This window comes from Oncorhynchus tshawytscha, linkage group LG04 (genome assembly GCF_018296145.1).
Source record: "Oncorhynchus tshawytscha isolate Ot180627B linkage group LG04, Otsh_v2.0, whole genome shotgun sequence".
Lineage (NCBI taxonomy): Eukaryota > Metazoa > Chordata > Actinopteri > Salmoniformes > Salmonidae > Oncorhynchus > Oncorhynchus tshawytscha.
Genome location: NC_056432.1, coordinates 43,137,963 through 43,155,407, shown reverse-complemented (window position 1 = coordinate 43,155,407; position 17,445 = coordinate 43,137,963).

The window sequence follows — 17,445 nt, the reverse complement described above, 5'->3', positions numbered from 1 at the left end:
AATACCTGCTACAAAAAAGTATCTCCTTATTCCTTCTTAGTCCTTTCAGTACCAGGCTAGTTAGATAATGTATTTTGATTTCAGTACACCAGCCAATTTCTGGTTGTTTCTACGGTCTCCCGACCCAATGAAGAGGACTACCATGCATGCCTGACAAGCTGACATTGACGATTTCAGTGCTCAGCAGATTTCCTCTGAAGTTACGAGTTGCCTGTCATCCTTATCCTGTTCTACAAAACCAGAGAGTCAATTGCTATGGAGAAGTCACAGTCAAATGGCCGGGTGGCGAGGTGCCTGTGAGATGCCTTCAATGAAGAGTGAACTGTGCTGCCTGCCTGCAGAGGACATGCTCATCTCCCCTGTTGAACTCCTACCTCTGGTTCCAACTTAACTGTCGCTCCATCTGTTGCAGGCTTGAAACACCCAAAACGTTAAACTCGGGCTCAAAATCGTACTCCAGACCTACTCTTTTATATATCTGTATTATTTGATTCTTGTTTGTTTTGCTTTTTCGAGTGCTTTGAGATAATATTTGAAATGAACAGCGCTAGACAAGTTGAATAAATGATTATTATTTGTTTGATTTATTTTCTATTGTATCCTGTGCTGTTCACTGACTTTTTAGTGTTCCAGGCTATATAGCTGCCTATCCTCCCTGCCCACCTTACCTACAGTCAGTACTGTATGTACGCTCATGCCTGTGAGCCGGAGCCAGAGTAGAGCTCTGCTGCCTACCTAGCCCAAAGGCCCGGCAGATGGCGATATTGAGTCGTTTCAGTCTTACCATCCAAACGCATTGTATGCAGCTGGCAATACACTCCTATACCCCATGGACCGGTTTGAACCTAAACATTCTCCATTCAAGCTGCAAAGGCATCGATTTCTTCCTTGACTAGAGTTATTGGAGAGAAGGTGAAAAAAAAGGGGGAAATATGCAGACATTATAAAACACAATTTTCCATCACAATGCTAAAGTGGCTAATGCCTAGGAATGCGAGTCGGGGCGCAACTTCAGGAGTACTATTAGCCACTAGCATGGTGGTGGAAAATGGTGTTTCATAAAGAAAGTATGCAGGTTTTCCCAGTTTTTTTTCTGCCTTGACATTATCTAAGGAGGAAATCGATGCCTTTGCAGCCTGAATGGAGAATGTTTTAGGTACTAACCAGTCCACATGGATACGAGTGTATTGCCGGCTGCATACAATGCGTTTGGACGGTAAAATGAAACCATCAATCCAGATTAAATGTCGCCATCTGCTGGCCTTTCGGATACTGCCTACCCTGCTGCTGCTGCAGTCGTGTGCTGTGAAATTCCTCTGTCCTCATTGACCCGCCCTCAACAAACACGCAGTGACAGTGTCCAGCCGAGCCCCAACAGAGCGCCGATTCAGCTCCCTGCAACTGGATCCCCTGTTCCTGAGCCTGGGCTCCCAGCACACAGAGCCCCTCACAGTTCTCCACTCACAGCCAGCTAGGACTAGGGTTGCGTCCCAAATGCCACCCTATTCCTTATATAGTGCACTATTTTTGACCAGCTCTGGGCACTATAAAGGGAATAGGGTGCCATTTGGGATGCATCCCAGGAAGAGTGCACACCACCTTGAAAGAGCACATCCCATGTACCTGTCTGAGCTTACATGTCTGATGGTAGATTTTGTTACTTCAAACTTTTAGTTCGCAGACAATGGAGGCAATGTCCGAGAAGTCGAAGCAGAGCAGGCACAGCAGAGCAGTTAGGTTTTGAGTGTTGAGGGTTTTTTGTTTCAGCACTGTAAGTTTGTGATGAGTGATAGCTTAGGTTACTGTACGTAGTCGTGAGAGCAAGCAAACTGAGAATGGATCAACATTGTAGTTACTCCACAATACTAACCTAATTGACAGAGGGAACAGAAGGAAGCCTTTACAGAAAAAAAAATCTAAAACATGTATCCTGTTTGCAACAAGGCAATAAAGTAATACTGCAAATAATTTTGCAAAGCTATATATTTTTTGGTCCTGAATACAAAGTGTTATGTTTGTGGCCAATCCAATACAACACATTAGTGAGTACCACTCCATATTTTCAAGCATAGTGGCGGCTGCATCATGTTATGGGTATGCTTGTAATAATTTCAGGATAAAAAAGAAACAGAATGTAGCTAAGCACAGGCAAAGTCCTAGAGGAAAACCTGGATCAGTCTGCTTTCCACCACTTCACCTTTCAGCAGAACAATAACCTCAAATGCAAGGCCATATCTACACTGGAATTGCTTACCAAGAAGACAGTGAATGTTCCTGAGTGATTACAGTTCAGACTTAAATCTACTTGAAAATCTATGGCAAGACCTGAAAATGGTTACCTAACAATGACCAACAAGCAATTTGACAGAGCCTGAGGAATTTTTAAAATAATAATAATAATGGGCAAATGTTGCACAATCCAGGTGTGGAAAGCTCTTAGCGATTTAGAAAGACTCACAGCTGCAATCTCTGCCAAAGGTGCTTCTACAAAGTATTGACTCAGGGGTGAGAAAACTTATGTAAATGACATATTTCTGTATTTCATTTTCAATCATTTTGCTAACATTTCTAGAAACATGTCTTCACTTTGTTATTATGGATATTGCATGTAGATCGGTAAGAAAAATAAAATAAATAATTTAATACGTTTTGAATTCAGGCTGTAACACAACAAACGTGGAATAAGTCAAGGGGTATGAATAATTTCTGAAGGCACTGTAGCAAACAGCTCCAACAAATATCATACAGTAAAACCAGGTTTCAAAAGAGTGAAAGGCCAAGACCTGGAGGCCAGTTTATATATGTGTTTTATGAGTTGATTTTCTACCACTAATCACTTATGACTGCCATGTTGGAACCCCTGTCTTTAACTATTGGCAGGTGTGGACGACTCTCTGATCATTCTTTATTCCAGACTAGGGAAGTAATGGAAGTCATCTGGCCGTTTATACCCTGGTATTACAATGGAAGGTAGAAGTTCCGTGTCTGCAGGAAATTGGAGAATTTTCCTGCAGACAGAGTCAATGTGTATGGCCAGTAACCCTATACCCTATCTGTCCAGTGTCCATATGGATCACATGCACATACTAGACCAGTCATGTATAGAATTGATGAGTTAAATTTGATTGATATACAGCGGAATCTAAAATTCTTGACACCCCTGATAAAGATGAGCAATAATGACAGTGTAAAATAAATAGTTCAAATACTAAGCTATTTGTATGCTCCAAAAAATGGAAAATGAATGAATACAATTGTTCAGAGAAAGAGATTTTGTTTTTTTCTCAAAAAATGGGGGGTCAAGGTTTTGATACCCTTAAAGATTCTTATAAATAATGTAGTCAAAAATGTAGTATTTGGTCCCATATTCCTGCATCAAGCTTGTGACATTTTCAGTCCGTTTTGGTTGTAATTCAGATTATTTTGTGCCCAAAATAAAAATAAAATATTTAACCTTTATTTCACTAGACAAGTCAGTTAAGAACAAATTCAATCTAACCACTAGGCTACCTGCCGCCCTGAAATGAATGATAAATAATGTATTGTGTCATTTGGAGTCACTTTTATTATAAATAAGAATAGAATATGTTTCTAAACACTTCTATGTCAATGTGGATTCTACCATTACTTATAATCCTGAATGAATCGTAAATAATGATGATTGAGAGTTACAAAAGTCAAATAGCATACCCTCAAGACATGCTAACCTCTCACCATTACCAATAACAGGTGAGATTAGCATGTCTTGGGGGTATGATCTTTAACCCCCTGTTACTTTCTCACTCATAATCTGAAACACACCCAAAAACATTGCAAATGCATCCAACAAGTTTGCAGAGTCACAAGCCTGATGATGATTTTTGATAAGATCCTCAGTAGCTGACACCAATGGCAACACCTAGTCTTCCTGGGGTCCGACACATAACGAAAAAGACAACAACTTTAAAATGTACATACATTTAAAACATTAACATAGACATTACTGACTTACACTACTGTTCAAAAGTTTGGGGTCACTAAGAAATGTCTAGTTTTTGTGAGAAAAGCACACTTTTTTATCCATTAAAATAACATCAAATTGATCAGAAATACAGTGTAGACATGGTTAATGTTGTAAATGACTATTGTAGCTGGAAACGGCTGATTTTTAATGGAATATCTACATAGGCGTACAGAGGCCCATTACCAGCAACCATCACGCCTGTGCTCCAATGGCACGTTGTGTTAGCTAATCCAAGTTTATCACCTTAAAAGGATAATTGATCATTAGAAAACCCTTTTGCAATTATGTTAGCACAGCTGAAAACGGTTGTCTGATTAAAGAAGCAATAAAACTGGCCTTCTTTAGACTAGTTGAGTATCTTGAGCATCAGCATTGGTTGTTTCGATTACAGGCTCAAAATGTCCAGAATCAAAGAAGTTTCTTCTGAAACTCATCAGTCTATTCTTGTTCTGAGAAATGAAGGCTATTCCATGCGAGAAATTGTCAAGAAACTGAAGATCTTGTACAACGCTGTGTACTACTCCCTTCACATAACAGCGCAAACTGGCTCTAACCAGAATAGAAAGAGGAGTGGGAGGCCCGGGTGCACAACTGAGCAAGAGGACAAGTACATTAGAGTGTCTAGTTTGAGAAACATACACCTCACAAGTCCTCAACTGGCAGCTTCATAATAATAAATAGTACCCACAAAACACCAGTCTCAATGTCAACAGTGAAGAGGCGACTCAGGGATGCTGGCCTTCTATGCAGAGTTGCAAAGAAAAAGCCATATCTCAGACTAGCCAATAAAAAGAAAAGATTAAGATGGGCAAAAGAACACAGACAGTAGACAGAGGAAGATTGGAAAAAAGTGTTATGGACAGATTAATCTAAGTTTGAGGTGTTCGGATATGTCTGTTGCCAAAAATACATTCAATTCAATTCAGTAACAAAGAAGAACATTTGTGAGACGCAGAAAAAATGGCCCATACAGTCACCAGATCTCAACCCTATTGAGCTGTAAGAAGTGCCCATCAAGTCAATCCAATTTGTGGGAGGTGCTTCAGGAAGCATGGGGTGAAATCTCTTCAGATTACAAATCGACAACTAGAATGCCAAAGGTTTGCAAGGCTGTAATTGCTGTGAATTGAGGATTCCTTGACGGAAGCAGTTTGAAGGATACAATTATTATTTCAATTAAAAATCATTATTTATAACCTTGTCAACGTTTTGACTATATTTCCTATCATTTTGCAACTCATTTCATGTATGTTTTCATGGAAAACAAGGATATTTCTAAGTGACCACAAGCTTTTGAACGGTAGTGTATATAAACAACATATAAAACATCTACTACAAGTAAATAAAAAAATAAACAATACAACAAAAAAATAATAATGAGTGTAAAGTGTCGAGTGCGTGTTTGTGCATCATCAGTTACACATACATGTCAATTCATACCAGGGTTGGTGTCAATTCTAGCTCCCTGGTACACAGAAAATACCCGAGCTCTGAAGCAAGCTTCCAGAAAATTGGAACGGAAATGGCGCCACACCAAACTGGAAGTCTTCCGACTAGCTTGGAAAGACAGTACCGTGCAGTACCGTAGAGCCCTTACTGCTGCTCGATCATCCTATTTTTCTAACTTAATTGAGGAAAATAAGAACAATCCGAAATTCCTTTTTGATACTGTCGCAAAGCTAACTAAAAAGCAGCATTCCCCAAGAGAGGATGACTTTCACTTTAGCAGTGATAAATTCATGAACTTCTTTGAGGAAAAGATTATGATTATTAGAAAGCAAATTACGGACTCTTCTTTAAATCTGCATATTCCGTCAAAGCTCAGTTGTCCTGAGTCTGCACAACTCTCCCAGGACCTAGGATCAAGAGAGAAGCTCAAGTGTTTTAGTACTATATCTCTTGACACAATGATGAAAATAATCATGGCCTCTAAACCTTCAAGCTGCATACTGGACCCTATTCCAACTAAACTACTGAAAGAGCTGCTTCCTGTGCTTGGCCCTCCTATGTTGAACATAATAAACGGCTCTCTATCCACCGGATGTGTACCAAACTCACTAAAAGTGGCAGTAATAAAGCCTCTCTTGAAAAAGCCAAACCTTGACCCAGAAAATATAAAAAACTATCGACCTATATCGAATCTTCCATTCCTCTCAAAAATTTTAGAAAAGGCTGTTGCGCAGCAACTTACTGCCTTCCTAAAGACAAACAATGTATATGAAATGCTTCAGTCTGGTTTTAGACCCCATCATAGCACTGAGACGGCACTTGTGAAGGTGGTAAATGACATTTTAATGGCATCGGACCGAGGCTCTGCATCTGTCCTCGTGCTCCTAGACCTTAGTGCTGCTTTTGATACCATCGATCACCACATTCTTTTGGAGAGATTAGAAACCCAAATTGGTCTACACGGACAAGTTCTGGCCTGGTTTAGATCTTATCTGTCGGAAAGATATCAGTTTGTCTCTGTGAATGGTTTGTCCTCTGACAAATCAACTGTAAATTTCGGTGTTCCTCAAGGTTCCGTTTTGGGACCACTATTGTTTTCACTATATATTTTACCTCTTGGGGATGTTATTCGAAAACATAATGTTAACTTTCACTGCTATGCGGATGACACACAGCTGTACATTTCAATGAAACATGGTGAAGCCCCAAAATTGCCCTTGCTAGAAGCATGTGTTTCAGACATAAGGAAGTGGATGGCTGCAAACTTTCTACTTTTAAACTCAGACAAAACAGAGATGCTTGTTCTAGGTCCCAAGAAACAAAGAGATCTTCTGTTGAATCTGACAATTAATCTTAATGGTTGTACAGTCGTCTCAAATAAAACTGTGAAGGACCTCGGCGTTACTCTGGACCCTGATCTCTCTTTTGAAGAACATATCAAGACCATTTCAAGGACAGCTTTTTTCCATCTACGTAACATTGCAAAAATCAGAAACCTTCTGTCCAAAAATGATGCAGAAAGATTTATCCATGCTTTTGTCACTTCTAGGTTAGACTACTGCAATGCTCTACTTTCCGGCTACCCGGATAAAGCACTAAATAAACTTCAGTTGGTGCTAAATACGGCTGCTAGAATCCTGACTAGAACCAAAAAATTTGATCATATTACTCCAGTGCTAGCCTCTCTACACTGGCTTCCTGTCAAAGCAAGGGCTGATTTCAAGGTTTTACTGCTAACCTACAAAGCATTACATGGGCTTGCTCCTACCTATCTCTCTGATTTGGTCTCTGCCCTAACCCTATTACAGGGGCTGAGTCACTGGCTTACTGGGGCTCTCTCATGCCGTCCCTGGAAGGGGTGAGTCACCTGAGTGGGTTGATTCACTGATGTGGTCATCCTGTCTGGGTTGGCGCCCCCCTTGGGTTGTGCCATGGCGGAGATCTTTGTGGGCTATACTCAGCCTTGTCTCAGGATGGTAAGTTGGTGGTTGAAGATATCCCTCTAGTGGTGTGGGGGCTGTGCTTTGGCAAAGTGGGTGGGGTTATATCCTTCCTGTTTGGCCCTGTCTGGGGTGTCCTCGGATGGGGCCACAGTGTCTCCTGACCCCTCCTGTCTCAGCCTCCAGTATTTATGCTGCAGTAGTTAATGTGTCGGGGGCTAGGGTCAGTTTGTTATATCTGGAGTACCTCTCCTGTCCTATTCGGTGTCCTGTGTGAATCTAAGTGTGCGTTCTCTAATTCTCTCTTTCTCTCTCTCTCTCTCGGAGGACCTGAGCCCTAGGACCATGCCCCAGGACTACCTGACATGATGACTCCTTGCTGTCCCCAGTCCACCTGGCCGTGCTGCTGCTCCAGTTTCAACTGTTCTGCCTTATTATTATTCGACCATGCTGGTCATTTATGAACATTTGAACATCTTGGCCATGTTCTGTTATAATCTCCACCCGGCACAGCCAGAAGAGGACTGGCCACCCCACATATGCTCCCTCTAATTCTCTCTTTCTTTCTCTCTCTCGGAGGACCTGAGCCCTAGGACCATGCCCCAGGACTACCTGACATGATGACTCCTTGCTGTCCCCAGTCCACCTGACCGTGCTGCTGCTCCAGTTTCAACTGTTCTGCCTTATTATTATACGACCATGCTGATCATTTATGAACATTTGAACATCTTGGCCATGTTCTGTTATAATCTCCACCCGGCACAGCCAGAAGAGGACTGGCCACCCCACATAGCCTGGTTCCTCTCTAGGTTTCTTCCTAGGTTTTGGCCTTTCTAGGGAGTTTTTCCTAGCCACCGTGCTTCTACACCTGCATTGCTTGCTGTTTGGGGTTTTAGGCTGGGTTTCTGTACAGCACTTTGAGATATCAGCTGATGTATGAAGGGCTATATAAATAAATTTGATTTGATTTGATTTGAATTCCATTTCAATTACAGTCAATTCAGTACACTGAAAGTACACTGAAATTCTCATTCCAATTATTTTCAATGCTTTTCAATGAGGAAAATGTGGAATTGGAATTTTGTTTACTTTCTGAATTAGGCCACATTGGGGAAAGGCGTTGTGCCGATGAAGTCTTACTTTATTTGTTTTTTAAAATCAGGTTTGCTGTTCACTTGCGCTATATGAGATGGAAGGGAGTTCCATGCAATCATGGCTCTATATAATACCATACGTTTTCTTGAATTTGTTCTGGACCTGTGGACTCTCCAAGCTATATGTAAATTGATTATACAGACAATTTGGAGTTTTCAACACATTGATATTTATCACAAAAACAAGTGTTGAAGCAGTCAATCTCTCCTCTACTTTGAGCCAAGAGAGACAGAAATGTATACTTTTGACATTAGCCCTCTGTGTACATTGAAGGGCAAGATCTGCTGCTCTGTTCTGGAGCAGCTGCAGCTTTTCTAGGTCCTTCAGGTAGTCCTGGGGCATGGTCCTAGGGCTCAGGTCCTCCGAGAGAGAGAAAAAAAGAGAGAATTAGAGAGAGCATATGTGGGGTGGCCAGTCCTCTTCTGGCTGTGCCGGGTGGAGATTATAACAGAACATGGCCAAGATGTTCAAATGTTCATAAATGATCAGCATGTTCGAATAATAAGAAGGCAGAACAGTTGAAACTGGAGCAGCAGCACGGCCAGGTGGACTGGGGTCAGCAAGGAGTCATCATGTCAGGTAATCCTGGGGCATGGTCCTAGGACTCAGGTCCTCCGAGAGAGAGAAGGAGAGAATTAGAGAACGCACACTTAGATTCACACAGGACACCGAATAGGACAGGAGAAGTACTCCAGATATAGCAAACTGACCCTAGCCCCCCGACACCATAAACTACTGCAGCATAAATACTGGAGGCTGAGACAGGAGGGGTCAGGAGACACTGTGGAGTTAAGCCTATACTGAGTTTTGTGTTATGGTGAATGCGTGAGGTAAGTACAGTTCATATTAGCACACCTCCGAGAGTGACTTAGTACCTTGACTTTTGAAACACTGATGAAGAACAAAAGAACAATAACATGTTGTCATTTGTCATTTTCAGACGCATATTTGTATGTTTTTTTGTGCGTCCGGAATAGAGTAAAGACTTGAACATTTTAAGTGAATATCTCATGACGTCATCTGGTCTGCAGAGGAGCCATACAGACGCCATTTGGGTGGTATTCCAGGCATGTAAGGTGTTGAGGATGTCTGTGGTTTTTGAATAGATCCTACTTGTGAACGTGTGAAAGGGAAGAACGGTGTGCAGACCGGCACTTGAGTGGTTGGTTAATGTGTGTGTGTGGTCATTCCTGTGAGGGGGCTACATACCAGAAAATGTGTTGAAATTGACAGCAATAAATATGGCCATGACTGTACTAAAACTATTTTAATTGTATTATGTACGACTATCAGTGACAGAGACCAATCTTAACTTGTTAGTGTTTTTTAGTGTATTATAATATCATATACATTTTTGTATTAAAGTACATTTTTAGATTTGTTCATGTGAAGTATATGTCTTGGACTTGATTAGGCCTACTCTAACTTGTTCTTGAGGGTCCTGTAGAAAAGGTCTGTTGCATGTGAATTGTGTATAATACTGCTCTTAACAATGTAGTTAAGAATAATGTTGTTGATATCATTCCATATAGACTTGTTCAAGAGAAGAGTGCCCACTGTGTGAGGTGGAAGGGGGAATGATGTCACAACTGAGAGGTTCGACCTGGGTGTTCTGTGGTTTTCCATCCCCCTGAGTCAGTCAGATTCAAGGCCAGTCTATCTACTGTATAAGACATAATCTTCACCAGAGCTCACTGAATACTGACAACACACATGGTGTTGATCTCAAGGAAAATTAGGGGTTGGGTGGGACCATACCCTTATTCAGCCCTTTATTTATTTATTTTGAATTTAAGGCTCTAGGTGGGACCTTCAAGGAGAGAGTCTTCACTGAACAGTAGTTTAACTCAATTTAGAAAAACTCTGAGGCCAGGAAGGTACACAGAGTATTTATGTTTGCTTACAAAAGGTGTGGCATGTTGTGCTGTAAATGCGGTGTGAACGCTTTCATCCCAAAATCATTTAATTTACAAGCATTCCTAGTCTATTGTCACAACGCCTGGAGTGGTGGGTGCAGAGTGAAATGCAGAGAGCAGAGGAACGGGGAAAACCAGACTTTATTTCGGTTTCCAATGCGAACGCCCAAAACAACAGGCAAAAATAATCACAAAATGTCCAACCCAACACAGGGCACAAACGGACAGGAACACTACACGCACAACCTGACTAACAGAAAACAAGCCCACACAAAAACAGGCGGGCCTAACAGGCTTAAATAGTACTGAATCAAAAAACAAAAGAAGAGACAGGTGCAACCAATAAGACAATACAAACAGAAAAGGAAAAGGGGATGGGTGGCAGCTAATAGACCAGCGACGAAACGACCGCCGAGTGCCGCCCGAACAGGAAGAGGAGCCACCTTCGGGGGAAGTCGTGACATCTATAGGTACTGGCAAATACAGTTGAAGTTGGAAGTTTACATACACCTTAGCCAATTACATTTAAACTCAGTTTTTACCATTTCTGACATTTAATCCTAGTAAAAATTCCCTCTCTTAGGTCAGTTAGGATCACTACTTTATTTTAAGAATGTGAAATGTCAGAATAATAGTAGAGAGAAGGATTTATTTCAGCTTTTATTTCTTTCATTACATTCCCAGTGGATCAGAAGTTTACATACACTCAATTAGTATTTGGTAGCATTGCAATTAAATGGTTTAACTTGGGTCAAACATTTCGGGTAGCCTTCCACAAGATTCCCACAATAAGTTGGGTGATTTTTGTCCCGTTCTTCCTGACAGAGCTGGTGTAACTGAGTAAGGTTTGTAGGCCTCCTTGCTCGCACACGCTTTTTCAGTTCTGCCCATACATTTTTTATAGGATTGAGGTCAGGGCTTTGTGATGGCCACTCCAATACCTTGACTTTGTTGTCCTTAAGCCATTTTGCCACAACTTTGGAAGTATGCTTGGGTCATTGTCCATTTGGAAGACCCATTTGCAACCAAGCTTTAACTTCTTGACTGATGTCCTGAGATGTTGCTTCAATATATCCACATAACTTTCCTTCCTAATGAACCCATCTATTTTGTGAAGTGCAACAGTCCCTCCTGCAGCAAAGCACCCCCACAACATGATGCTGCCACCCCTGTGCGTCATTGTTGGGATGGTGTTCTTCGGCTTGCAAGCATCCCCCTTTTTCCTCCAAACACAACGATTGTCATTATGGCCAAACATTTCTATTTTTGTTTCATCAGACCAGAGGACATTTCTCCAAAAGGTACGATCTTTGTCCCCATGTGCAGTTGCAAACCGTAGTCTGGCTTTTTTGGGCGGTTTTGGAGTAGTGACTTCTTCTTTGCTGAGCGGCCTTTCAGGTTATGTCAATATCGGACTCGTTTTACTGTGGATGTAGATACTTTGGTACCTGTTTTCTCCAGCATCTTCACAAGGTCCTTTGCTGTTGTTCTGGGATTGATTTGTACCAAAGTACGTTCATCTCTAGGAGACAGAACGCATCTCCTTCCTGAGCGGTATGACGGCTGCGTGGTCCCATGGTGTTTATACTTGTGTACTATTGTTTGTACAGATGGACGTGCTACCTTCAGGAAATTGCTCCCAAGGATGAACCCACCTTGTGGAGGTCTACAACTTTTTTTCTGAAGTATTGGCTGATTTCTTTTGATTTTCCCATGTTGTCAAGCAAAGAGGCACTGAGTTTGAAGGTATGCCTTGAAATACATCCACAGGTACACCTCCGATTGACTCAAATGATATCAATTAGCCTATCAGAAGCTTCTAAAGCCATGACATCATCTTATGTAATTTTCCAAGCTATTTAAAGGTACAGTTAATTTAGTGTATGTAAACTTCTGACCCACTGGAATTGTGATACAGTGAATTATAAATGAAATAATCTGTCTGTAAACAATTGTTGGAAAAATGACTTATAAATGACTTATAATTAATTATAAGTAACCGACTTGCCAAACTATAGTTTGTTAACAAGAAATTTGTGGGGTGGTTGAAAAACAAGTTTTAATGACTCCATCCTAAGTGTATGTAACCTTCGGACTTCAACTGGTCCTGTTCTGATCAAAACAAATGTGAAAAAGTATTTCTCCACTAGTTGCACAATACATGACTGTCAAATACTATTTGTGTAAAATGTTGAAATATTGATATGAAGGTCTGTAAAAGTTGCCATGATAGACAGCCATTGATATATTGCCCCATGTAGCTTTTGGAGAGACAGAAGATATATGTAGTTGCCAAGTCATAGAGATTGCTGTGGTGACATTTTTTGGGCAGATCAAACACAAATAAACTACTGTACATTGAAAGCATGTTCTTTTTGCCAAATATGAAACAGTAGCATGAGCCATTGTTTGTAAAACAGGCCCCTGGCATTTTCCAGTGAAATTACTAGGATATGGTCGTGAATAGAAAATGAATGGCAAAGTGGCTTACAAACTTCCAATAACCCATATCCGGGAGTAGGACATGCCTCAATTTCAGATTTTCACATTTCACTGGGTATTAATACAAATAAAATAATTGTATTGATACATTCTCTTGATATGAAGAAAACAATCTGACGATTGAATTCCAAACCTCAACTAGTTATTTTTTGTTTCAAACAAATATCCCCCAAATGCCATCTATTAATATCTCTGAAGTCAAGTATAGAATAGCTCCATTTTCATGATGTGCAATGGGATTTTCTATTTGTTTTGGTTTTACAGTACCCCAGTGCGTCATCTTCTGACCGCTCTACACAGAGCCGGAGCCCTTATATAAATCACTGTACAGTGAGATCTTTCCAAAATCTTTCCAAAACCCGCCCCAGCCGGAGCCTTCATCCCTCCCCAGCCGGAGCCTTGGTGGTGGGGTGCCCAGCAGATAAACAGCCCTACCGACGGGAGAAATCTCACTGTAGCGCTACATCTCACAGATATATAGATCCCTTTCTCTCATCCTGTCCACTGACATCCTCTAGCTATTCTATGATGGCTGGGCCAGTTATGGGACAGCTATTTTTCACATACTGGATGGAGATCTTTCTTCTTTTGGTGATTATGATGAGGAGGAGGATGATTAGGATGATCATGATGAATAGAGAACTTCATCATTTGTTGGGAGATGGAAGAGTTCTGTAATATCATCGTAACGGTTACCCGATTTTGTGTCATCCTATTAATACAGAGCAACATCAGGCATACAGTGTCAAATGGAAAACTTTTATTTGCATGTTTTATTCCTGCATCCACTGAATGGTAAACAGGAATGCCTTACTGTTACACAACTAACTGATAGGCCACCTTAAGCACTGGCTCTGCTGGCTCTTCACGACACTTGTTAAATAATTATTTAGAGTTGAAAGTAAACAACATGTGTTGGTCAAACGATGCCAGTAACATCTTATTGGCTCCGACCAGACAAAAACAAATGAGGCTGGTGTACGTGTAGAGCCAGTACAGCGTGAACCCGAACGGACCCAACAGAGGCTCTGCTGTTCAGCCACAGGTACTAGTCTATACACCGCCTCCAGGCCTCTGTACACACAAACACACTGACTGGCTCTTTAAATGGAGGGACTGGGAGAGACCAGGTCTACAGTACAGTACAGCACACACACACACACACAAACACACACACATACACACTCACTCCATCCGAACCCTTTCCTGTTCCGAGAGAGAGACAGAGGGCTGACTGACCCTCAGTGGCCACACTGACCAAAGAATGGGCACAAACCGTCCTCTTATGGTCCCTACTATTTGTTTATGGTGGTGCTGTGAATGGGATGGTTGTCTGAAAGTATTAGTATATTCTATTAACCACACTGGACAGTCACATTATTATGTCTGTCTTTTATTGAGTGTTTGATAGCATCCTAGTGTTTACAGTTCGCTGAGAAAGGTTAAGAGAAGATTTTAATTACTGGAAGAAACAAACCTTATTTCCTCATCTAAACCTCATTAAACCTGTCTCAGTCAGTTTGTTGACATGTCTGTGTTTTGCTACTGTAAACCCACTGTAGAGTAATTCTGATTTCACTCACTACGGGCATAAACTCTCACCCGCTGCCCAGACAGACATCCACACATTGACAAAAGAGGTGTAACCAGCTCAGACATAACCATGAAAGGTAAGACGGATCCATGCACAGAGAGGTACAGAGAGAGACCTGTGTGTGTGTGTGCGTGCGCCCAGACTGACTGACTGACGAAACTGAAGCTAAATGTTAACTCAGTCACTCACTCAATCTGCCATTTGAAACTTAGAAAAAATTGTTCATCGATTGAGGCTATGTTGAGGCCTATATTGAATGGAGGCTGTTAATGTCTATAAAAAGGAAGGTTTTGTTTGTTACAAAGATGCTACATTTCTTTCAGGGTCATTTTTCACTTCATACTGTGTAATGTCTGTAATCATGATGAAGTCAATTACAAATACTGTACCCTGTAGATACAATACCAAGCATTAAATAGAAAGCATACCTGTAAATGCCTTGAAGATGGAGGATCTATTATCGGGCCCTGTATTTGGCAGAGAGAGCAGTTGAAAGAGTCTTGAGAGCCTTGTAACATTACAGTGGTCTGCAGGCAGCGAGAGAGAGCAGTTGAATGAGCCTTGTAACACTACAGTATTCGTTTGAGGGCTGATTTAGATAACATTGGTGGGGAGACAATGGGGTCACTCATATGGGTCTAGCTGTAACAGAAAAGTCTGAAGGTCTTATCTTTCGTCAGCGGATTACAGTCCTTCTCCTTGTTGACCTTGTTGGTTTAACAATAAGAAACAATGTTAATGCATTGGAGTGAGACAGTCATTTAAGTTGTGGGACATACAGACAAAAATGAAACATGGAAGAATAGATTAAAATGAGTGTTCATATTTCTTTAGCTGGGTTCCATTGTTTTCCCACCACAGAAATGATGATACTTCCTGAATGTGGTTTCATTGTAGGAAGGGGTTGTTTTCTTAAATGGAGAATTACAACAAACTAACAGGGTGGAAAGGGATATCAGGGACACACAGAAAACATGAAATAAAATAAGAGAATTTAACCAGGACTATAAAATTATTAAGATATATTTGAAGTATTTTATTAATTTATTACTTATATTTTCTCATGGAAGTTGATGAATAAAACCCAGGGACATGGCAAAAACGCCTACATCCACTGAAAAAACGTGTTCAAAATGCATACAATTTCCTTTTGAGATCCATTTTTTGTGTTTCTGAAGTAAAGGTCAACTGATACATTTGACACTAAATAATTAGTGAGATTTCCTGGGGACAGAAAAGGCACTGCAGAGTAGGAATGACCCCTTTGACGATTAAGGTATAAAAAAGCTCTGCTAGTTAGAGCACAGATGCATTTTAGTAGGCCCCTAAAGTGCCACCATGAAAATTATTCAGAAATAGAACATAACAATCTTTTGACTTTCCTATCAAAGCGATGCAATATCCATCCAGGATCTATATACTAGGTGGTATCAGAAAAAGGCTCTAAAAATTGTTAAGGATTCCATCCACCCAAGTCATGAACTGTTCTCTCTGCTACCACATGGCAAGTGGTACCAATGCACCAAGTCTGGAACCAACAGGACCCTGAACAGCTTCTACCCCCAAGCCATAAAACTGCTAAATAGTTACTCAAATAGTTAACCAATAGCTACCCGGAGTATCTGTATTGACCATTTTTGAACTCGTTTGACTCATCACATGCTGCTGTTACTGTTTGTTATCTATCCTGTTGCCTAGTCACTTTATCCCTACTTATATGTACATATCTAACTCTATTACCAAGTATCCTTGAGCATCGACTCGGCACTGTTACCCTGTGTATATAGCCAAGTAAGTTACTGTTAATCATCCGGGTAGCTATTTATTCCTTGTGTTATTATTTGTTTATTTTTCTATTATTTCTCTCTGCATTATTGGAAAGGGCCCGTAAGTAAGCATTTCACTGTTGGTCTACACTTGTTGTTTACGAAGCATGTAATAATTAACATTTGATTTGATTTATGAGGAGTTTCACAGAACTGAAATAATATCCCAGTGAAGATACAACAAAAGTTGTACAAAATGTATATCATGACTGAAAGAGCATGACGGGACAAAATCAAGACAATATACACTACCGGTCAAAAGTTTTAGAACACGTAGTCATTGAAGGGTTTTTCTTTATTTTTTAAAACTATTTTCTACACTGTAGAATAATAGTGAAGACATCAAAATTATGAAATAACAGATACGGAATCATGTAGTAACCAAAAAAAGTATTTTATATTTGAGATTCTTCAAATAGCCACCCTTTGCCTTGATGACAGCTTTGCACACTCTTGGCATTCTCTCAAACAGCTTAATGCGATAGACACCTGGAATTCATCTCAATTAACAGGTGTACCTTCTTAAAAGTTCATTTGTGGAATTTCTTTTCTTCTTAAATGCGTTTGAGCCAGTCAGTTGTGTTGTGACAAGGTAGGGGTGGTATACAGAAGATAGCCGTATTTGGTACAAATAAAGAAAAACCCTTGAATGTGTAGATGTTATTCAACTTTTGATCAGTAGTGTACATTCCAAAACGATTCCCGCACCATCCTGTCAGTGTGAGCTATTGTACAAACATATTGCGCTAACCAATTGAGCTAACTGAAATCCTCAGCTAAGCTCTGTAATCTTCAGGTGCACCAGTCAGTCAGTCAGTCAGTCAGTCAGTCAGTCAGTCTCATCCATCCTTCTGTCAGCCCACATAGAGGCTCATAAAGGATCCTTATCGGGGCTGCAGAGAGGAAACCAAGCCAGGGGAGGAGGACTACAGAGGAAGGATGGAGGGATTGGTTTCAGAAGCATGGAGGAATGGAGGGATAGAGGGATTGGTTTCAACACAGCAACTATTGGCAGCAGCCCTGACCCTGAGCCTGGGGGTAATCACTATGACGACAAGCT